Source organism: Aquarana catesbeiana, linkage group LG04, assembly GCF_042186555.1.
Source record: "Aquarana catesbeiana isolate 2022-GZ linkage group LG04, ASM4218655v1, whole genome shotgun sequence".
In the NCBI taxonomy this organism is placed as follows: Eukaryota; Metazoa; Chordata; class Amphibia; order Anura; family Ranidae; genus Aquarana; species Aquarana catesbeiana.
Window position 1 is genome coordinate 241,293,529 of NC_133327.1, and position 23,686 is coordinate 241,317,214.

Genomic DNA, 23,686 nt, shown 5'->3' on the forward strand with positions numbered 1-23,686 from the left:
ATGGTTTTGGGGGATATTTACGTTTTTGCATACGTTCGATTTTCACCATTTTGCAAAAAGGCTCAATGTAAAAATTAAAATTTTTGTGTTATTTATTAACTCCATACAGGTTAACCACTTGCCGCCCGCCATATAGCAAAATGACGGCGGCAAAGTGGTTTCAATATCCTGACCAGACGTCATATGACGTGATCAGTATATTGAGCTGACACACCACAATTCCTGCGATCTAGGTAAAGAGTCTCTGACGGAGACTCATTACCACGTGATCAGCCGTGTCCAATCACAGCTAATCACGATGTAAATAGGAAGATCTGGTAATCGGCTTTTCCTCACTCGCGTCTGACAGACGCGAGTAGAGGAGAGCCGATCGGCTGCTCTCCTGACAGGGGAAGTCTGTGCTGATTGTTTATCAGCACAACCCCCCCTCGGATCCCACCCAGGACCACCAGGGAAGCCGCCCAGGACCACCAGAATGGCCACCGCACTGGACCACCAGGTATGCCCCCTAGACCCCCAGGGAAATACCAATCTGTGCCCAGGCAGCTGCCAATCTGTGCCCAGGCAGCTGCCAATCTGTGCCCAGGCAGCTGCCAATCTGTGCCCACTCCAATGCCTACCACTGTCAGTACCACCAGGCATGCCTATCAGTGCCGCGTATCAGTGCCGCCTATCAGTGCCCAGCAGTGCTGCCTATCAGTGCCCAGCAGTGCTGCCTATCAGTGCCACCCTATCAGTGCTGCCTATCAGTGCCCATCAGTACCACCCATGAGTGCCCATCAGTGCCGCCTATCAATGCCCATCAGTGCTGCATATCAGTGCCACCCATCAGTGCCGCCTACCAGTGCCCATCGTCAGTGCCCGCTCATTGGTGCCACCTCATCGCTGACGCCGTATCAGTGCCCATCAGTGAAAGAGAAAACGTACTTATTTACAATTTTTTTTTAACAGAAACAAAAGCAAAATGTTTATTTTTTTCTAAATTTTCGGTCTTTTTTTTATTTGTTTAGCAAAATAAAAACCGCAGAGGTGATCAAATACCACCAAAAGAAAGCTCTATTTGTGGGAACAAAATGATAAAAATTTTGTTTAGGTACAGTGTAGCACGACCACGTAATTGTCATTCAAACTGCGACAGCGCCGAAAGCTGAAAATTGGTCTGGGCAGGAAGGTATAAGTGCCCTGTATTGAAGTGGTTAAGCTTTTATATATACTAAGGATTTAGCAGGAATGTTGTCAAATTAGCTGTGTTTTTATCTGCTAATAATGGTTTTAGTGTATTTTTTGCAAATATATTGTTTTGATAAACATTTGCGCAAATACTGCAGGGTCTAAAAAATCAGTAGCACCTTCTTTTTATTCTAGAGATCATATGCTTTCAAAAAATATTTGGTTTTGGGGGTCTTTTACAAATTAAAGCTATAAGGGAACAATGAAAACCTTCAGATTTTTAGAGAAATTTGGATATTTACACTTGTGCGTCTGTTCAATTTTCACCATTTTGCAAAAAGGCGCAATTTAGAAGTTACAAATATTTGTTATTTATTAACTCAATACAGGTTAAGCTTTTATATTAAGTAGGCATTTTGTAAAATTTGCAGTGTTTTTAACCACTTCAGCCCCGGAAGGATTTACCCCCTTCCTGACCAAAGCACTTTTTACAATTTGGCACTGCGTCGCTTTAACTGCTAATTGCACGGTCATGCAATGCTGTACCCAAACGAAATTTGCGTCCTTTTCTTCCCACAAATAGAGCTTTCTTTTGATGGTATTTGATCACCTCTGCCGTTTTTATTTTTTGCGCTATACACGGAAAAAGACCGAAAATTTTGAAAACAAAATGATATTTTCTACTTTTTGTTCTAAAAAAAAATCCAATAAACTCAATTTTAGTCATACATTTAGGCCAAAATGTATTCGGCCACATGTCTTTGGTAAAAAAAATGTCAATAAGTGTATATTTATTGGTTTGCGCAAAAGTTATAGCGCCTACAAACTAGGGTACATTTTCTGGAATTTACACAGCCTTTAATTTATGACTGCCTATGTTGTTTCTTGAGGTGCTAAAATGGCAGGGCAGTACAAAACCCCCACAAATGACCCCATTTTGGAAAGTAGACACCCCAAGGAAATTGCTGAGAGGCATGTGAGCTCATTGAATATTCATTTTTTTTTGTCCCAAGTGATTGAATAATGACAAAAAAAAAAAAAAATTACAAAAAGTTGTCACTAAATGATATATTGCTCACACAGGCCATGGGCATATGTGGAATTGCACCCCAAAATACATTTAGCTGCTTCTCCTGAGTATGGGGATACCACATGTGTGGGACTTTTTGGGAGCCTAGCCGCGTACGGGGCCCCGAAAACCAATCACTGCCTTCAGGATTTCTAAGGGCGTACATTTTTGATTTTACTCCTCACTACCTATCACAGTTTTGAAGGCCATAAAATGCCCAGATGGCATAAACCCCCCCCTCCCCCCAAATGACCCCATTTTGGAAAGTAGACACCCCAAGCTATTTGCTTTGAGGCATGTTGAGTCCATGGAATATTTTATATTTTGACACAAGTTGCGGGAAAGTGACCAATTTTTTTTTTTTTTGCACAAAGTTGTCACTAAATGATATATTGCTCACACAGGCCATGGGCATATGTGGAATTGCACCCCAAAATACATTTAGCTACTTCTCCTGAGTACGGGGATACCACATGTGTGGGACTTTTTGGGAGCCTAGCCGCGTACGGGGCCCCGAAAACCAAGCACCGCCTTCAGGATTTCTAAGGGTGTAAATTTTTGATTTCACTCTTCACTGCCTATCACAGTTTCGGAGGCCATGGAATGCCCAGGTGGCACAACCCCCCCCCAAATGACCCCATTTTGGAAAGTAGACACCCCAAGCTATTTGCTGAGAGGCATGGTGAGTATTTTGCAGCTTTCATTTGTTTTTGAAAATAAAGAAAGACGAGAAAAAAACATTTTTTTTTTCAAAACTTTGTGACAAAAAGTGAGGTCTGCAAAATACTCACTATACCTCTCAGCAAATAACTTGGTGTCTACTTTCCAAAATGGGGTCATTTGGGGGGTTTTTTTGCCACCTGGGCATTCCATGGCCTCCGAAACTGTGATAGGCAGTGAAGAGTGAAATCAAAAATTCACGCCCTTAGAAAGCCTGAAGGCGGTGCTTGGTTTTCGGGGTCCCGTACGCGGCTAGGCTCCCAAAAAGTCTCACACATGTGGTATCCCCGTACTCAGGAGAAGCAACAGAATGTATTTTGGGGTGTAATTTCACATATTCCCATGGCATGTTTGAGCAATATATCATTTAGTGACAACTTTGCACAAAAAAAAATAAAAAAAATAAAAAATTGTCTCTTTCCCACAACTTGTGTCACAATATAAAATATTCCATGGACTCGACATGCCTCTCAGCAAATAGCTTGGGGTGTCTACTTTCCAAAATGGGGTCATTTGGGGGGGTTTTGAACTGTCCTGGCATTTTATGCACAACATTTAGAAGCTTATGTCACACATCACCCACTCTTCTAACCACTTGAAGACAAAGCCCTTTCTGACACTTTTTGATTACATAAAAAAATATTTTTTTTTTGCAAGAAAATTACTTTGAACCCCCACACACTATATATTTTTTTTAAAGCAAATGCCCTACTGATTAAAATGGTGGGTGTTTCATTTTTTTTTTTCACACAGTATTTGCGCAGCGATTTTTCAAACGCATTTTTTGGGGAAAAAACACACTTTTTTAAATTTTAATGCACTAAAACACACTATATTGCCCAAATGTTTGATGAAATAAAAAAGATGATCTTAGGCCGAGTACATGGATACCAAACATGACATGCTTTAAAATTGCGCACAAACGTGCAGTGGCGACAAACTAAATACATTTTTAAAAGCCTTTACAGGTTACCACTTTAGATTTACAGAGGAGGTCTACTGCTAAAATTACTGCCCTCGATCTGACGTTCACGGTGATACCTCACATGCATGGTGCAATTGCTGTTTACATTTGACGCCAGACCGACGCTTGCGTTCGCCTTAGCGCGAGAGCAGGGGGGACAGGGGTGCTTTTTTTTTTTTTTTCTTTATTATTATTATTTTTTTTTATCTTATTTTTAAACTATTCCTTTCATTTTTTTTTTTTAAATCATTTTTATTGTTATCTCAGGGAATGTAAATATCCCCTATCATAGCAATAGGTAGTGACAGGTACTCTTTTTTGAAAAAATTGGGGTCTATTAGACCCTAGATTTCTCCTCTGCCCTCAAAGCATCTGACCACACCAAGATCGGTGTGATAAAATGCTTTCCCAATTTCCCAATGGCGCTGTTTACATCCGGCGAAATCTAAGTCATAAAATGCTCGTAGCTTCCGGTTTCTTAGGCCATAGAGATGTTTGGAGCCACTCTGGTCTCTGATCAGCTCTATGGTCAGCTGGCTGAATCACCGGCTGCATTTTCAGGTTCCCTGTTGAGACAGGAGAGCCAGAGAAAAACACGGAAGACGTTGGGGGGGGGGGGGGTGTATTCCCTCCCACTGCTTGTAAAAGCAGTCTAGAGGCTAATTAGCCGCTAGGATTGCTTTTACATGAAAGCCGACCGCTGGCTGAAAAGAATGATACCAAGATGATACCTAAACCTGCAGGCATCATTCTGGTATAACCACTCAAAGTCGTGAATGGCGTACCTGAAGACAAAAAAATGGTTAACAATAAAGCACAGTAAACGGTAAAGTATAAAAAATTGCATACCTGAAAAGCAAGAGAGAGAATAGAGAGAGAACAATAAAACGACAACTATTTTTTTTTATTTTATATTTTTGTATGTGTTTTTTTTTTTTTTACACTTTTTTTTGTAACTGTAACTTTTATAACTGTAACCGGTTCCAGGTTTGGGTCTCTCAAAATGCGATGGCATCTTGGGAGACCCTGTGAAAGTGTGCCTAGTCTGTGCAATGCTGTACCCTACGCTAATACTCAACTAGTGTATGGTAGCGTTCAAAACATTCACCAATGCAAAGACCAGCATTGTCAGGACAGGAGGGACAATAATAGCGGGTGTCACGCCTATATCCGCGCTTGCTGCAGACACGACATCTTTTTTGGGGGGGTTCGCTGGGTAGGGGTACTCGGGAGGACATAAAGAAAATGCCTCTCATGCAGCTGACTGCATTTGGTTGGGGATGTGAATGGGGGAAGTAAGGGCGCTGCAGAAGCGGTGGGTTCCCAATTAGGATTGGCGAATGCAGCAGGAAGGGCATTATGGGCACGACGGGCCTGTGTTTGTCTTTTTGGTGACAGCGGGACACTACTTGTGCTTGCCACCTCACCAGCTTGAACTGCACTTATGGGACTCGCCACGTCACCAAGTGTTACTGCAGTGCTGGTTTGACTACGACCGGGGTGTACTAGGCCGCTGGTGCTTGCCAGTTCACCAAAACGCTACAAAAAAAACTGTTAGCGATCGCAGGGATCAGGCCTGACTCTGCGAACGCTGCAGTTATGCGTTTAGTGTTTTGTAAGTGACAGTGATCGATCGATACTGCACTTGGGTGGGCTGGGCTGGGCTGGGCGGAGGGGCAAAACGCAGGTGCTAGCAGGTATCTGGGCTGATCCCGCTAACACTGCCTTTGTGGGAACCCTAAACTGCTGGGGACGCTAGTATAGATCTGATCGGATCAGATATTGATCCGTTCAGATACTATACCACTAAGGGAGGTGTATGCTGCGTGCGTGGGTGTTAGCGGTACTGGCGCTAACCTGACGCTGCCTGGGGCTGGTGCTTGCCAGTTCACCAAAACGCTACCAAAAAAACTGTTAGCGATCGCAGGGATCAGGCCTGACTCTGCGAATGCTGCAGTTATGCGTTAAGTGTTTTGTAAGTGACAGTGATCGATCGATACTGCACTTGGGTGGGCTGGGCCGGGCGGAGGGGCAAAACGCAGGTGCTAGCAGGTATCTGGGCTGATCCCGCTAACACTGCGTGTTTGGGAACCCTAAACTGCTGGGGACGCCAGTGTAGATCTGATCGGATCAGATATTGATCCGTTCAGATACTATACCACTAAGGGAGGTGTACGGTGCGTGCGTGGGTGTTAGCGGTACTGGCGCTAACCTGACGCTGCCTGGGGCTGGTGCTTGCCAGTTCACCAAAACGCTACCAAGAAAACTGTTAGCGATCGCAGGGATCAGGCCTGACTCTGTGAACGCTGCAGTTATGCGTTTAGTGTTTTGTAAGTGACAGTGATCGATCGATACTGCACTTGGGCTGGGCCGGGCGGAGGGGAAAAACGCAGGTGCTAGCAGGTATCTGGGCTGATCCCGCTAACACTGCGTTTTTGGGAACCCTAAACTGCTGGGGATGCTAGTATAGATCTGATCGGATCAGATATTGATCCGTACAGATACTATACCACTAAGGGAGGCGTATGCTGCGTGCGTGGGTGTTAGCGGTACTGGCGCTAATCTGACGCTGCCTGGGGCGACGCATATCACCGCCGGGCGATCAGGGGGCTAAACCTTTATTCGGTAATAAACGGCGGGTGCCCTGACACTATAAAAAATAAACGAACTAACCAGCGTCACCCGTAACGGTTATACGATGATCAGTGGTGAAAGGGTTAACTAGGGGGCAATCAAGGGGTTAAAACATTTATTAGATAGTATATGGGGGTCCCTGTCGCTATAAAACGCTGACGGCGAACCTCAATATTTACCTCCCTAACTAGCGTCACCAGCGACACTAATACAGCGATCAGAAAAATGATCGCTTAGCGACTCTGGTGACAGGGGGTGATCAAGGGGTTAAAACTTTATTAGGGGGGGTTAGGGGGGTACCCTAGACCTACAGGGGGCTAACACTCACTGCCCTACCACTTCTAACTGTCACAAACTGACACCAATCAGTAATCAGAAAAAAAAAAAAAATACTGCTTGGTGTCAGTTTGTGACGGGGGGGGGGGTGATTGGGGGGGGGATCGGAGGGCGATGGGGGGGGGGGGTCGGGGGTGTTTTATGTGCCTGGCATGTTCTACTGTGTGTGTGTTTTGTGCACTTACATGTCTTCTCTCCTCGGCGCTGGAACGGAAACTGCCGAGCCGAGGAGAGATGACATCACATCCTCTGCCTGTGTGTACTACACACAGGCAGGGGAGGATTCCGATTGGCTGGGAGCGATCGCCAGGGGGGGGCCATGATCGGATGGTCTCCCCCTCGCCTCTCAACGCTCCCAGTCAAATGCCGACCGCCGCTGGCACCGGGGGGGGGTCCGATAGAACCCCCCGCCCACGGGAAGCAGATCACGTATGGGTACGTGATTCTGCCTGCCCGTGCCATTCTGCTGCAGTATATCTGCGTTAGGCGGTCGGCAAGTGGTTAACTGCGAATAATGATTTTAGTGGATTTTAAGCAAAAATATTGTTTTCATAAACATTTGCACAAATATCGTGGGACCTTAAAAAATCAGTAGCACCTTCTTTTTATTCTACTGGTCATGTGGTTTTTCAGAAAATATATGGTTTGGGGGGTCTTTTACAAACTCCGAAAGCTATAAGACCCCTTTCACACTGGAGGTGTTTTTCAGGCGTTACAAATAGCACCTGAAAAATGCCTCCCCTGCAGTCCCAGTGTGAGAGCCTGAGTGCTTTCAACTGGGGCGCTGCGCTGGCAGTCCTGCAAGCAGCATCTTTGGGGTGGTGGAAAAGCGGTGTATACAACGCTCCTCCACCGCCTTTGCCCATTGAAATGAATGGGCACCGCTGCCAAAGCGATTCGGCATCGGCGCTACACAGGTGCGTTTAATCCTTTTTTTGGGGGGTTAAAAGTGCCCCACTATTGGCCGAATAGCACCGCAAAAACTACGGTAAAGCGTTGCTTAAACTAGCGCCGCTTTACCGTTAACGCTGCCCACGGCTCAGTGTGAAAGGGGTCTAAGTGAAAAATAAAAAAGCAAAGGAAAAATTGTCTGGCCACCTGAGTGTAAAAATGGAGCACAGGGCCTGGCAGCAAAAGGGTTAAAGGAATTCCTTGGGGACACCCAGTGCACCAGAACTTGTGTTCCCATTGGAAGATTTCCCCTCTATTACTTTTCCAAAGACAACACAAAATTTGGCATTTTTTTCTTTTACTTTCAATGATAATGGTAAACAGGACAAATAGAGAGAATTAATTTCCTTAACGGGACACAGACAGCAAAAAAACTGACAGGGGTTCTAATCCCTCTCCATTCTATCCTAAACTAAAGAAAACAAAAGTTTTGCCTTTAGGGCCCTTTCACACTGGGGCGGTTTGCAGGCGCTATTGTGCTAATAATAGCTCCTGCAAACCGACCCGAAAGTGCCGCTGCTTTGTCTGCAGTGTGAAAGCCCTCGGGGTGCGCTAGCAGGACGGGAAAAAAGTCCTGCTAGCAGCATCTTCAGAGCGGTGAAGGAGCGGAGTGTATACCGCTGCTTCACCGTTCCTGCCCATTGAAATCAATGGGACAGCGCGGCTATACCGCCGGCAAAGCGCCTCTGCAGAGGTGCTTTGCGGTGGTTTTTAACCCTTTCTCGGCCGCTAGCGGGGGGTAAAGTGTACAGGAGGTGTACAGGAGAGGGAGATGTACAGGAGAGAGAGGTGTACAGGAGAGAGAGGGAGTTGTACAGCAGTACAGGAGAGGAAGGTGTACAGGAGAGGGAGATGTACAGGAAAGGGAGATATACAGGAGAGGGAGATGGAGAGGGAGATGTACAGGAGAGGGAGATGTACAGGAGAGGGAGATGTACAGGAGAGGGAGGTGTACAGGAGAGGGAGATGTACAGGAGAGGAAGGTGTACAGGAGAGGGAGATGTACAGGAGAGGAAGGTGTACAGGAGAGGGAGATGGAGATGTACAGGAGGGGGAGGTGTACAGGAGAGGAAGGTGTACAGGAGAGGGAGGTGTACAGGAGAGGAAGGTGTACAGGAGAGGGAGGTGTACAGGAGAGGGAGATGGAGATGTACAGGAGAGGGAGGTGTACAGGAGAGGGAGGTGTACAGGAGAGGGAGGTGTACAGGAGAGGGAGGTGTACAGGAGAGGGAGATGGAGATGTACAGGAGAGGGAGGTGTACAGGAGAGGGAGGTGTACAGGAGAGGGAGGTGTACAGGAGAGGGAGATGTACAGGAGAGGGAGGTGTACAGGAGAGGGAGATGTACAGGAGAGGGAGGTATACAGGAGAGGGAGGTATACAGGAGAGGGAGATGTACAGGAGAGGGAGGTGTACAGGAGAGGGAGGTGTACAGGAGAGGGAGGTGTACAGGAGAGGGAGGTGTACAGGAGAGGAAGGTGTACAGGAGAGGGAGGTGTACAGGAGAGGGAGATGTACAGGAGAAGGAGGTGTACAGGAGAGGGAGGTGTACAGGAGAGGGAGGTGTACAGGAGAGGAAGGTGTTCAGGAGAGGAAGGTGTACAGGAGAGGGAGTTGTACAGCAGTACAGGAGAGGGAGGTGTACAGGAGAGGGAGGTGTTCAGGAGAGGAAGGTGTTCAGGAGAGGAAGGTGTACAGGAGAGGAAGGTGTACAGGAGAGGGAGATGTACAGTAGTACAGGAGAGGGAGATGTACAGGAGAGGGAGGTGTACAGGAGAGGGAGATGTACAGTAGTACAGGAGAGGGAGGTGTACAGGAGAGGGAGGTGTACAGGAGAGGGAGATGTACAGTAGTACAGGAGAGGGAGGTGTACAGGAGAGGGAGGTGTACAGGAGAGGGAGATGTACAGGAGAGGGAGGTGTACAGGAGAGGGAGGTGTACAGGAGAGGAAGGTGTACAGGAGAGGGAGTTGTACAGCAGTACAGGAGAGGAAGGTGTACAGGAGAGGGAGTTGTACAGCAGTACAGGAGAGGAAGGTGTACAGGAGAGGGAGGTGTACAGGAGAGGGAGGTGTTCAGGAGAGGGAGGTGTACAGGAGAGGGAGGTGTTCAGGAGAGGGAGGTGTTCAGGAGAGGGAGGTGTACAGGAGAGGGAGGTGTACAGGAGAGGAAGGTGTACAGGAGAGGGAGATGTACAGTAGTACAGGAGAGGGAGATGTACAGGAGAGGGAGGTGTACAGGAGAGGGAGGTGTACAGGAGAGGGAGATGTACAGGAGAGGGAGATGTACAGTAGTACAGGAGAGGGAGGTGTACAGGAGAGGGAGGTGTACAGTAGTACAGGAGAGGGAGGTGTACAGGAGAGGGAGATGTACAGTAGTACAGGAGAGGGAGATGTACAGGAGAGGGAGGTGTACAGGAGAGGGAGGTGTACAGGAGAGGGAGATGTACAGGAGAGGGAGGTGTACAGGAGAGGGAGATGTACAGTAGTACAGGAGAGGGAGATGTACAGGAGAGGGAGGTGTACAGGAGAGGGAGATGTACAGTAGTACAGGAGAGGGAGGTGTACAGGAGAGGGAGATGTACAGTAGTACAGGAGAGGGAGGTGTACAGGAGAGGGAGATGTACAGGAGAGGGAGATGTACAGGAGATGAAGGTGTACAGTAGTACAGGAGAGGGAGGTGTACAGGAGATGAAGGTGTACAGTAGTACAGGAGAGGGAGGTGTACAGGAGATGGTGTACAGTAGTACAGGAGAGGGAGATGTACAGTAATACAGGAGAGGAAGGTGTACAGCAGAGGAAGGTGTACAGGAGAGGGAGTTGTACAGTAGTACAGGAGAGGAAGGTGTACAGCAGTACAGGAGAGGAAGGTGTACAGTAGTGGGAGGTGTACAGTAGTACAGGAGAGGAAGGTGTAGAGCAGAGGAAGGTGTACAGTAGTACAGGAGAGGGAGGTGTACAGCAGTACAGAGCTGGGCTTCAGCTGGTAATAAAGCAGGCAGGCATGTTTTATGCAGCGCCAGCTCCAAGCAGACTAAACGTGCTCTCCTATGTGCGATTTCTATCCACGTTTATTTTGTGATCCGTATTTACTGTACAGACGCAGCTCTATCGATATCCCAGCATGCCTCTCTATACAGCTTACAAATCTAGATCTCCTCCCTCCTCTGTCTCGCGCCTTCTGTATACTGAGTCACATGGTGTAGTGCCAGTGTCCCAGCTCCGGTCACGTGCAGCCAGTGTTGTGTGGGCCGACCCGGAAGCGATTCGTGCGGTGGTTTTGGCGCGCTGGTTGTAGGCGCGGAAGTCTGATAGAGAAGCGGAGGAGCAAGTGAGTGTTCTGCATGCCCTGAACCTTATCAGTAAGCTCTGATTATCCACCTGCTATACAAAAAGCGTTTTATACAACAGTACGGAGAGTAGACTGGCTGGGCTTTTTGCTCATATCCGCCTGTGAGGTGTAGTTGTCATTATCCTGAGTAAGTTTATTTTACTAGGGGAATTCACTAAGACTGGAGCAGCTGTAGATGGCAGCCAATCAGCTTCTGTCTTTCATTTTCAAAGCTTAAATTGGAACTAAAGTCTGCAATCCTCTCCCTCAGTGGCCTGCTGTCATCATCTAATGCCTGCTTCTAGGTGCTGGTCTGCAGCTGTCATCATTGGCAGGTGTGAGATGACATTGCTCCTGTACCCTCTGTGCATTCTAAAGAAGACTGCCAACAGCCAGGCAGGTAGTTTTAGTTTATTGCAAAAGAGACATTGAATAAACATTGACTGCAATAAACAGTCTGCCTGATCAGTTTTGTTATTGGATAACTTAGTTCTACTTAAAGTGGTTGTAAACCCATAATAACAGCCCATTATGAAATACTTAGATCGAAGCCCCCCGCAGCGGTCCCCATACACTGCTCTACCTGGCGACATCACTCCCGGAGTTATTTCCGGGTATCGCAGGCTCCAGCATTGTGATTGGCTGGAGCTACGATGACATCACTCCCGAGCGCATGCCGCCAGTAATGGTATGTCAGCTGAAGCAGTGGCACAATGCCGATGATGTTGGCACATGCTGATACAGGGGATATCTCCTAAACCGTGTAGGTTTAGGAGATATCCGGGGTAGCTACAGGTAGGCCTTATTATAGGCTTACCTGTAGTACAAAGTGGATTGTAAGAGTTTACAACCACTTTACCTCAATACCATGCCATAGCTGAAAGATGGCTACATCGCTGCTCTTGTTCTAGGAGGGCGTCTATGCACAGCCACCTGTGCACCCCCCTAGGGTGCGCAGACAGCATGCTCTGTGGGTGCTGTGTCCTTGGGACACAGCTGGTCACAAATCGAGGTAAAGGGCCAATCACAGAGGCCCTATTCCATGTGTCAGCTGTGTTCAATCACAGCTGATCACAAACTTGACGGTTATAGGCATTCCTTTCCTCACGCGCCATCACTGTTTGAGGAAAGGAGAGTCAATAACTGGCAAGGCTAACAGGGTACATTTACACTAATAATCGGGGCACTGATTATTAGTGCCGCCTATCATTGCAGCCTCATCAGTGCACTTCTATAAAGAATAAAAAATACTTATTTGCAATCTTTTATAACCGAAACTAATTAAAAATGTTCAGTCTATTTTGATTAGCACAAAACAAAAAGCCCAGCTGAGATTAAATGCCACCAAAAGAAAGCTTTATCTGTCTAAAAAAAATTCATATGGGTACAGTGTTTCATGACCGTGCAATTGTCATTCCAAATACGACAATGCTGAAAGTTGAAAATTGGCCTGGGCGGGGGGTAAAAGTGCCCAGTATTTAAGTGATTATCCACTCCTGGACCACCAAACGCCGATATACAACCTAACTTTGACGGGGGATATCGATGTTACGGCAGCAGCTAGCTGCCAAAACCCCGGTATCCTCATGTTTGGCCAGCGGTCCGGTTTCTGATAAGAGTGGTCTCTGCAGCAGATTCACCGCAAGATCACTTTTATCGGCGGTGGGAGAGGGCCCCCCCACCGCGCTCCGGTGCCCTTCGTTGGCAGCAGCGGAGGCAATCGGATCTTCACCCTGGCTGGGTGGAGATGAGTGAGGGGAAGATGGCCCCCACCTGTTTCCATAACAATGCAGGGCTAATGCGACGTCAAAACATCACTTCCGCCCACAGCTCTTAAGGGGCCATTTTTTTCTTATTTTTTTAAATGACATTTTTTTTTTTTTTTTTTTTGCTTCTAAGTGTAAATATGAGATCTGAGGTCTTTTTGACCCCAGATCTCACATTTAACCAGTTGCCGACTGCCTAACGCAGATATACTGCGACAGAATGGCACGAGCAGGCAAAATCACGTACCTGGTACGTGATCTGCCTCCCGCGGGCAGGGGGTCCGATCGGACCCCCGCCCTGGTGCCCGAGGCGGTCGGCTTGTGTCTGGGAGCGATGAGAGGTGAGGGGGAGACCATCCATTTGTGGCCCCCCCATTGCGATCGTTTCCAGGCAATCCGATTCTTCCTCTGCTTCTGTATAGTAAACAGCAGCTGAGGAAATTATGTCATCTCTCCTCGGCTCGGTATTTTCCGTTCCGGCGCCGAGGAGAGAAGACATCGATGTGCGTGCACAAATACTACACACACAGTAGAACACGCCAGGCATACATTACCCCCCCTGATTTTTTTTTTTTTTTTTTTCTGATTACTGCATTGGTGTCAGTTTGTGACAGTGTGGTAGGGCAGTTAGTATTAGCCCCCTTTAGGTCTAGGGTACCCCCCTAACCCCCCCAATAAAGTTTTGACCCCTTGATCACCCCCCATCGCCAGTGTCACTAAGCGATCATTTTTCTGATTGCTGTGTTAGTGTCACTGGTGACGCTAGTTAGGGAGGTAAATATTTAGGTTCGCCGTCAGCGTTTTATAGCGTCAGGGACCCCCGTATACTACCTAATAAATGTTTTAACCCATTGATTGCCCCCTAGTTAACCCTTTCACCAGTGATCACCGTATAACTGTTACGGGTGACGCTGGTTAGTTCGTTTATTTTTTATAGTGTCGGGGCACCCGCCATTTATTACCGAATAAAGGTTTAGCCCCCTAATCGCCCGACGATGATATAACTTAGGTTTTAGGGTCAGATAGGGTCTGCGTCGCCCCAGGCAGCGTCAGGTTAGCGCCATTCCCGCTAACACCCATGCACGCAGCATACACCTCCCTTAGTGGTATAGTATCTGAAGGGATCAATATCTGATCCGATCAGATCTATACTAGCGTCCCCAGCAGTTTAGGGTTCCCAAAAACGCAGTGTTAGCGGGATTAGCCCAGATACCTGCTAGCACCTGTGTTTTGCCCCTCCGCCCGGCCCAGCCCACCCAAGTGCAGTATCGATCAATCACTGTCACTTACAAAACACTAAACACATAACTGCAGCATTTGCAGAGTCAGGCCTGATCCGTGCGATCACTAACAGTTTTTTTGGTAGCGTTTTGGTGAACTGGTAAGCACCAGCGGCCTAGTACACCCCGGTCGTAGTCAAACCAGCACTGCAGTAACACTTGGTGACGTGGTGAGTCCCATAAGTGCAGTTCAAGCTGGTGAGGTGGCAAGCACAAGTAGTGTCCCGCTGCCACCAAGAAGAAGACAAACACAGGCCCGTCGTGCCCTTCCTGCTGCATTCGCCAATCCTAATTAGGAACCCACCACTTCTGCAGCACCCGTACTTCCCCCATTCACATCCCCAACCAAATGCAGTCGGCTGCATGAGAGGCATTTTCTTTATGTCCTCCCGAGTACCCCTACCCAACGAACCCCCCCAAAAAAGATGTCGTGTCTGCAGCAAGCGCGGATATAGGCGTGACACCCGCTATTATTGTCCCTCCTGTCCTGACAATCCTGGTCTTTGCATTGGTGAATGTTTTGAACGCTACCATTCACTAGTTGAGTATTAGCGTAGGGTACAGCATTGCACAGACTAGGACACACTTTCACAGGGTCTCCCAAGATGCCATCACATTTTGAGAGACCCGAACCTGGAACCGGTTACAGTTATAAAAGTTACAGTTACAAAAAAAAATGTAAAAAAAAAACACAAAAAAAATATAAAATAAAAAAAAATAGTTGTCGTTTTAGTGTTCTCTCTCTCTATTCTCTCTATTGTTCTGCTCTTTTTTTACTGTATTCTATTATGCAATGTTTTATTGTTGTTATGTTTTATCATGTTTGCTTTTCAGGTATGCAATTTTTTATACTTTATCGTTTACTGTGTTTTATAGTTAACCATTTTTTTGTCTTCAGGAACGCCATCTACGACTTTGAGTGGTTATACCAGAATGATGCCTGCAGGTTTAGGTATCATCTTGGTATCATTCTTTTTAGCCAGCGGTCTGCTTTCATGTAAAAGCAATCCTAGCGGCTAATTAGCCTCTAGACTGCTTTTACAAGCAGTAGGAGGGAATGCCCCCCACCGTCTTCCGTGTTTTTCCTCTGGCTCTCCTGTCCCAACAGGGAACCTGAGAATGCAGCCAGTGATTCAGCCAGCTGACCATAGAGCTGATCAGAGACCAGAGTGGCTCCAAACATCTCTATGGCCTAAGAAACCAGAAGCTACGAGCATTTCATGACTTAGATTTCGCCGGATGTAAACAGCGCCATTGGGAAAGCATTTTATCACACCAATCTTGGTGTGGTCAGATGCTTTGAGGGCAGAGGAGAGATCTAGGGTCTAATAGACCCCAATTTTTTCAAAAAAGAGTACCTGTCACTACCTATTGCTATCATAGGGGATATTTACATTCCGTGAGATAACAATAAAAATGATTAAAAAAAAAAAATGAAAGGAACAATTTAAAAACAAGATAAAAAAGCAAAAAAAAAAAAAGCAAAAAAAAAAAAAAAAAGCACCCCTGCCCCCCCCCCCCTGCTCTCGCGCTAAGGCGAATGCAAGCGTCGGTGTGGCGTCAAATGTAAACAGCAATTGCACCATGCATGTAAGGTATCACCGCGGAGGTCAGATTGAGGGCAGTCATTTTAGCAGTAGACCTCCTCTGTAAATCTAAAGTGGTAAAGGCTTTTAAAAATGTATTTAGTTTGTCGCCACTGCACGTTTGTGCGCAATTTTAAAGCATGTCATGTTTGGTATCCATGTACTCGGCCTAAGATCATCTTTTTTATTACATCAAACATTTGGGCAATATAGTGTGTTTTAGTGCATTAAAATTTAAAAAAGTGTGTTTTTTCCCCAAAAAATGCGTTTGAAAAATCGCTGCGCAAATACTGTGTGAAAAAAAAAAAAGAAACACCCACCATTTTAATCTGTAAGGCCTTTGCTTTAAAAAAATATATAATGTTTGGGGGTTCAAAGTAATTTTCTTGCAAAAAAAAAAAAGTGTCTTTTTTCCCGCAACTTGTGTCACAATATAAAATATTCCATAGACTCGACATGCCTCTCAGCAAATAGCTTGGGGTGTCTACTTTCCAAAATGGGGTCATTTGGGGGGGGGTTTGAACTGTCCTGGCATTTTATGCACAACATTTAGAAGCTTATGTCACACATCACCCACTCTTCTAACCACTTGAAGACAAAGCCCTTTCTGACACTTTTTGTTTACATGAAAATTTTTTTTTTTTTTTTTTTTTTTGCACAAAGTTGTCACTAAATGATATATTGCTCAAACATGCCATGGGCATATGTGAAATTACACCCCAAAATACATTCTGTTGCTTCTCCTGAGTACGGGGATACCACATGTGTGAGACTTTTTGGGAGCCTAGCCGTGTACGGGACCCCGAAAACCAAGCACCGCCTTCAGGCAAATAGCTTGGGGTGTCTACTTTCCAAAATGGGGTCATTTGGGGGGGTTTTGTACTGCCCTGCCATTTTAGCACCTCAAGAAATGACATAGGCAGTCATAAACTAAAAGCTGTGTAAATTCCAGAAAATGTACCCTAGTTTGTAGACGCTATAACTTTTGCGCAAACCAATAAATTTACGCTTATTGACATCTTTTTTTACCAAAGACATCTGGCTGAATACATTTTGGCCTAAATGTATGACTAAAATTGAGTTTATTGGATTTTTTTATAACAAAAAGTAGAAAATATAATTTTTTTCCCAAATTTTCTGTCTTTTTCCGTTTATAGTGCAAAAAATAAAAACCACAGAGGTGATCAAATACCATCAAAAGAAAGCCCTATTTGTGGGAAGAAAAGGACACAAATTTAGTTTGGGTACAGCATTGCATGACCGCGCAATTAGCAGTTAAAGCGACGCAGTGCCAAATTGTAAAAAGTGCTCTGGTCAGGAAGGAGGTAAATCCTTCTGGGGATGAAGTGGTTAAGAGGTCCTGTCATGCTTTTTTTCTACTACAAGGGATGTTTATATTCCTTGTAATAGGAATAAAAGTGACACCAGTTTTTTTTTTTTTTTTTTTTTTTTTTTTTTTAAATAGTGTGAAAATAAATGGTAAAATAAATAAGAAAAAAAAAATATGTTTAAACATGCCCCGTCCCACCGAGCTCACGTGCAGAAGCGAACGCATACGTAAATAGAGCCTGCATATGAAAACAGTGTTCAAACCACGCGTGAGGTATCGCTGCAATCGGTAGAGTGAGAGCAATAATTCTAGCCCTAGACCTCCTCTGTAATAAAAAACATGCAACCTGTAGAATTTTTGGAGATTTTTAAGGCTAAAAGTTTGTCGCCATTCCACGAGCGGGCACAATTTTGAAGCGTGATATGTTGGGTATTAATTTACTCGGCAAGACCGCAGTAATACAGTGTGACAAAAAGTATTGCAATGACCGCCATTTTATTCTCTAGGGTGTTTATTTTCATAATCAATTAGTTGGCCGATTATTGTTTTGATTATTCGGGGAAAAAAAACATTAAAAACCTGTAATAGGCAATTTTTTTGTTTTTAAGCCGCTACCTTATCGCAGTTCGGTGCTAACAGCTGCTTCTCTTCCCTCGAGGCAGAAAAGTGGGCGGGGCTGAGAATACCTCGCTTGCGCCAGCAAGGAGGGGAGAGGCGGGCATGCGAGACAGACGTGCCCGGTCATATGAGCGATGCTGTGAGAAAGCGGCTTGTACACAGTGGGATTGTGTAACACTCGGACAGAGGCAGGACTGACAGGCTGGGAGGAAGGTGCGTGCAGACCAACAAATCGATAATGAAAATCGTCGCCAACGATTTTCATTATTAATTTTAATAGATTTTATTGTTTAATTGTTTCAGCCCTATTAAAGTGGTACTTGCATTAAAAACCACTTAACCGCGATATAGTCGAATGACGGCTACAGTGTGGCTCGATAACTGGTAGGGCATACTATGACATCCTCCCAGAATTGCGCCCCCTGGGGCGCACACACGGGGGTAACTGCCAGGCCATACTCAGCCATCCCCATCCACGGCTCATCCATCCCCATCCATGCTCATTCATGCCACTACAATGCCTCACAAAAGTGTAATAGGTAGTCAAATTAGATTTGAAATGTATGCCCCTAGAACACCTGATATGGTGCTCCCTGCATGTTGGGCCTCTGTATGTGGCCAGGCTGTGGAAAAGTCTCCCACATGTGGTATCGCTTTACTCAGTAGGAGAATCTATTTTTGTAATTTTTGCTATGTACATGGTATGTGTTAGAAATATTGTATAAATGGACAACTTTGTGTAAAAAAAAAAATGCGTTTTCAGTTTCTTTCCACGTTTTCCAAAAACTTGTAGAAAAAAAATGACATGTTCGAAACACTCATGCCTCATAGATTATACGTTTGGGTTTTAGCTTTCCAAAATGGGGTCATTTTTGGGGTGTTTCCATTGTCCTGGTGTTCCAGGGCCTTCAAAAGTGCAAGAGGTAGTCAAGAAATCACACACACACACATTATATATCATAATTGGTAGACTTAAGCCCCATACACACTATTAGATTTTCTGCAGATTTTTGTCGTCAGATTTACCAAAACCATGTATTGCAAGGGCCTGCCTGATTGCATACAAATTGAAACTCTTAGGCCCCTTTCACACTTATACGACTTCAAAGTCGCGCGATTTTACTGCGATTTGGGAGCAGTACTACTTTGTACGACTTTGCCACAACTTTGGCATTAACAAATGAAAACATACAGTAGTTGGTATGAATCATGAGGGGGAACATCGCGCCAAATTTTAAATAAAAAACGGGCGTGGGTTCCCCCCCAGGGGCATACCATGCCCTTAGGTCTGGTATGGATCTTAAGGGGAACCCCCTACGAAAAATCATCATGGGGTCCCCCCAAAATCCATACCAGACCCTTATCCGAGCACGCAGCCCAGCCAGTCAGGAATGGGGACGAGCGAGCGCCCCCCCCCGGACCGTACCAGGCCGCATGCCCTCAACATGGGGGGTGGGTGCTTTGGGGCATGGGGGCGCTCTGCGGGCCCCCCACCCCAAAGCACCTTGTCTCCATGTTGATGAGGACAAGGGCCTCTTCCCGACAACCCTGGCCGTTGGTTGTCGGGGTCTGCGGGCGGGGGGCTTATCGGAATCCGGGAGCCCCCTTTAATAAGGGGGCCCCTAGATCCCGGCCCCCCACCCTTTGTGACTGAGTATGGGGTACATCGTACCTCTACCCATTCACCTAGGGAAAAAAGTGTAAATGAAAAAACACACTACACAGGTTTTTAAAGTAATTTATTAGACAGCTCCGAGGTCTTCTTCTGACTTTGGGGGTCTCTCTGGCGTCTCCTCCCGGTGTCCTGATCTTCTGCCGGCTCCTCCGCTATCTTCTGCAGCTCTATTGCTAGCGGTGGCCCGACCTTCTGCCTTCTTCTTTTCTTCCAATGTTGACACGACTCTTTCTCCGGCCGGAATGCTCTCTGAGCTCTCCGCAATGGACTTATATAGGCGGTGACCCCGCCCCCTTATGAGGTCACTGCTCTCTGAGCGCTCCGCAATGGACTTATATAGGCGGTGACCCCGCCCCCTTATGAGGTCACTGTCCCGGGGCATGCTGGGACTGTGCCGTCATAAGGGGGCGTGGTCACCGGGTGATGTTGACCCCGCCCCCTTATTATAGCACAGTCCCAGCATGCCCCGGGACAGTGACCTCATAAGGGGGCGGGGTCACCGCCTATATAAGTCCATTGCGGAGCGCTCAGAGAGCATTGCAGCCGGAGAGCGTCGTGTCAACATTGGAAGAAAAGAAGAAGGCAGAAGTCCGGGCCACCGCTAGCAATAGAGCTGCAGAAGATAGCGGAGGAGCCGGCAGAAGATCAGGACACCGGGAGGAGACGCCGGAGAGACCCCCGAAGTCGGAAGAAGACCCCGGAGCTGTCTAATAAATTACTTTAAAAACCTGTGTAGTGTGTTTTTTTTTTATTAACACTTTTTTCCCTAGGTGAATGGGTAGGGGTACGATGTACCCCATACTCATTCACAAAGGGTGGGGGGCCGGGATCTGGGGGCCCCCTTATTAAAGGGGGCTCCCGGATTCCGATAAGCCCCCCCCCGCCCGCAGACCCCGACAACCAACGGCCAGGGTTGTCGGGAAGAGGCCCCTGTCCTCATCAACATGGGGGCAAGGTGCTTTTGGGGTGGGGGGACCCGCAGGGTGCCCCCCATGCCCCAAAGCACCCACCCCCCATGTTGAGGACATGCGGCCTGGTACGGTCCAGGAGGGGGAGGGGGGCGCTCGCTCGTCCCCACCCCCATTCCTGACTGGCTGGGCTGCGTACTCGGATAAGGGTCTGGTATGAATTTTGGGGGGGACCCCACGCTGATTTTTTGGCGTAGGGGGTTCCCTTTTAAGATCCATACCAGACCTAAGGGCCTGGTATGCCCCTGGGGGGAACCCACGCCCGTTTTTTCATTTAAAACTTGGCGCGGAGTTCCCCCTCATGATTCATACCAGACAGTTGTCAGCACTGCCTGTCGCTCATCGCGAAAGGAAAAAATAGTTTTCCTTTCCCGATCAGCGAGCCAGGCTTGTGCTTACAAAGTCGTACTGAAATTGTGTCTATATTATTAAGGTACGATTTGCATGCTACTTGAGGGTTTAACATTGAGGTCTATGGAGTACAACTCGCATAGAAGTTGGACCAAAGTAGTGCAGGGACTACTTTCAAGTCGGCACGACTTAAAGTCGTGCCAATATGAATGGTAGTCATTGAAAATCATGGAGAATGACTTGTCATACGATTTTGCAGTACAAAATCGTGGGACAAGTCGTGTAAGTGTGAAAGGGGCTTTAAGGTTTGACCTCATATTATATGGTTTTGTTAAATCTGCCCAGTGCCCATCAGTGCCACCTCATATAACTCTCTGTGGAGAGTTAAGCCCCATACACACTATTAGATTTTATGCAGATTTTTGTCTTCAGATTTACCCAAACCATATAATATGAGGTCAAACCTTAAGAGTTTCAATTTGTATGAAATCAGGCAGGCCGTTGCACTACATGGTTTTGTAAATCTGAAGACAAAAATCTGCAGAAAATGTATGTATTTGTATGTAATTTGTGTGTGGTGCACCAAAATGGAAAATTCTGGACTGAAAACCCAGGATGCACTTAACCGAAAAGCGAAATGGACAGTTTAAAAACAAAAAACTATATATATATATATATATATATATATATATATATATATATATATATATATATATATATATATATATATATATATATATATATATTTTGACTTTTTAATAGTTTTTGAAGCACTTTTGCGTTAAAACAAAACAAAAAAACCCCATGAAAAGCTCAAGAATATTGATTTTAAAAAAATATTGATTTTAACTTAAGCCCTCATGCACACAGGCTGTTAAAAAAACGTTATGAAAACGCCGGTATCTTTGCAGTGATTTTTTTTTTACTTTTTTCAGCGTTTTTGCAATAGCGTTTTTGAGCGTTTTTCCGCGTTAGCGTTTTTGAGTGGTTTTTTTTTTTTTTCAAATTTTTTTTTTTTTTTCCAATGGATCAAAAACGCTAAAAAACGTTGGTGAATGACGTTTTTGAGCGTTTTTCAGCGTTTTTCAGCGTTAGAGCGTTTTTACAGCTGAAAAACGTCTTTCAGAACCCACTGGTCCTGGGTTTTTTTTACAGCTTAAAAACGCCTATGCCACTTGCAGCTCAAAAACGCCTAGGTGGGCATGAAGCCATAGACTAACATAGACAGACCTTTTTAAGCTGCAAAAAAAGCTCAAAAAAGCAGCTGTAAAAACGTCCGTGTGCATGAGGACTAAGTGTCAGAAAAAGATTTAGACTCACTAAGTGGTTAAACTTCCTGCATTTATATGTTGTTGAAAACTTGGCAGACTTATTTACACAGAAGTTCTTTCCCTTTGATCTAAGAAGGAAGCTTAGTTAAAATGTATCAAGTTAAAGACTTGGCAGAATGCTTGGATGCTTTCTTTTGACAGCTGAGTGAGCAGATAAAGTCTCTCCACTTGTTATATGAAAGAATCGGCAACCTCTGCAGGAGAGATCTCAGGGGAGGTGAATCGAGATCACGATTAACGATTGTGCAGCTCTAGGAGGCACTAATATGCCGCACTGATATGTGGCACTGGTGAGCACTGTTGGGTGGCACTGGGCACGAATAGGCGCTACAGATGGGCACTGATGTGTGGCACTGATGGGCATTGATCGACAGCAGTGATGGACATTGATGGGCAGCACTGATTGCCAGCACTGACTGGCATCGCTAATGGACACTGATTGGTGGCACTGATTGCTGCCACTGGTGGGCACTGTATGCTGGCATTGGTGGGCACTGTTTTGTGACACTGTATTTCTTGTAATCGGGGCACTAATGATCAGTGCCCTGATTACATCCCTAGATGTCCCCCTGTAAGGAGTGCCACTGATCGGCTCTCCTCCTCACACTCTGTCAGTGTGAGGCGTGGAGAGCCGATTACCGGCATGTGATTGGACACAGCCAATCACATGGTTAAAGAGCCGCGGATGCGGCTCTTTACAGAGATCGGGGTCGCTCCATGTCCTAGCAACACGGCGCGGCCGTTCTGGGACGCCGTCATATGATGTTATCCCAGAATTAGAGCTGCATCGCCCCGCCGTTATTTGACGGTGGGCGGGCAGCAAGCAGTTAGAGTGGATATAAACCCTCACATATACCCAGTGAAGTGAACAGCCTCGGATGATACACAGGGATGAAACAAATCTAACTACATAAGTTTTACATACATATCTACTGTCTGAAGCTTTATATACCGTTTAGAAAGTGCAGGCCCTGTTAGAGATGTTCTCTTCCTGTTCAGCACTGGGATTGGATTCTTGGCATACAGCCAAGACAGCTGATTGGAGGAAAGGCACACACCCCCACTCTAAATAGGGGAAGGAAGGAATGTGCAGAGCTCTGCTGTGAGAAGGCAAGCTGTCTGCTAATCTATTTATAGCAACCTCCCACAACACAAATTTCAGGCTGGTTTTATCTTGGTTGATGGAGAACTTGTCAGAAGTTATCATGCTGATAACAGAGCAACGAAACAACAGAAAGACACAGGACTTAGTGCTTTGGAGAGAGATAAGAAAACACTACGGATATATGTGCTTAGGTCAAATTTCATGAATCAGGTTTATATTCTCTTTAAATTCAATGTATGTCTTCACACCGGTCAATTGCGTTGTAACACACCTCCCCATTGAAACGCATTGAAAACGCGTGTTGCCTTTTTCAGTTTGTTCGGTTTTTTAGTCACATGACCTATGAAAATCACGGCACAATCCCATGTGTTTTTTTGGCCATTATTGGCACTTTTTTTTTCCTATTGGCAAAACGCAGATAACCCTGTTTTCGGCTGATATAGTGGTGCATCCCTAATCTATATGAAAACTGGCTTTTTCAAGCCTCAAGAAATCAAAACAGTA

General features: G+C 46.0%; 1 protein-coding gene across 4 annotated transcripts in view; it reads left to right on the top strand.

Moving 5' to 3' along the window:
* The first annotated feature begins 11,020 nt into the window (after positions 1–11,020).
* Positions 11,021–23,686, top strand: part of RFC4 (replication factor C subunit 4) — a 98,684-nt gene continuing 86,018 nt past the window's right edge. For 2 of the 4 annotated variants that reach the window (XM_073626308.1, XM_073626305.1), the window contains exon 1: positions 11,021–11,172. The gene's annotated coding sequence lies outside the window, so the exon portion shown is untranslated. Of the gene's footprint in view, positions 11,321–23,686 lie in introns of all 4 variants that reach the window. The other 2 variants (XM_073626306.1, XM_073626307.1) reach the window with 2 other exon arrangements.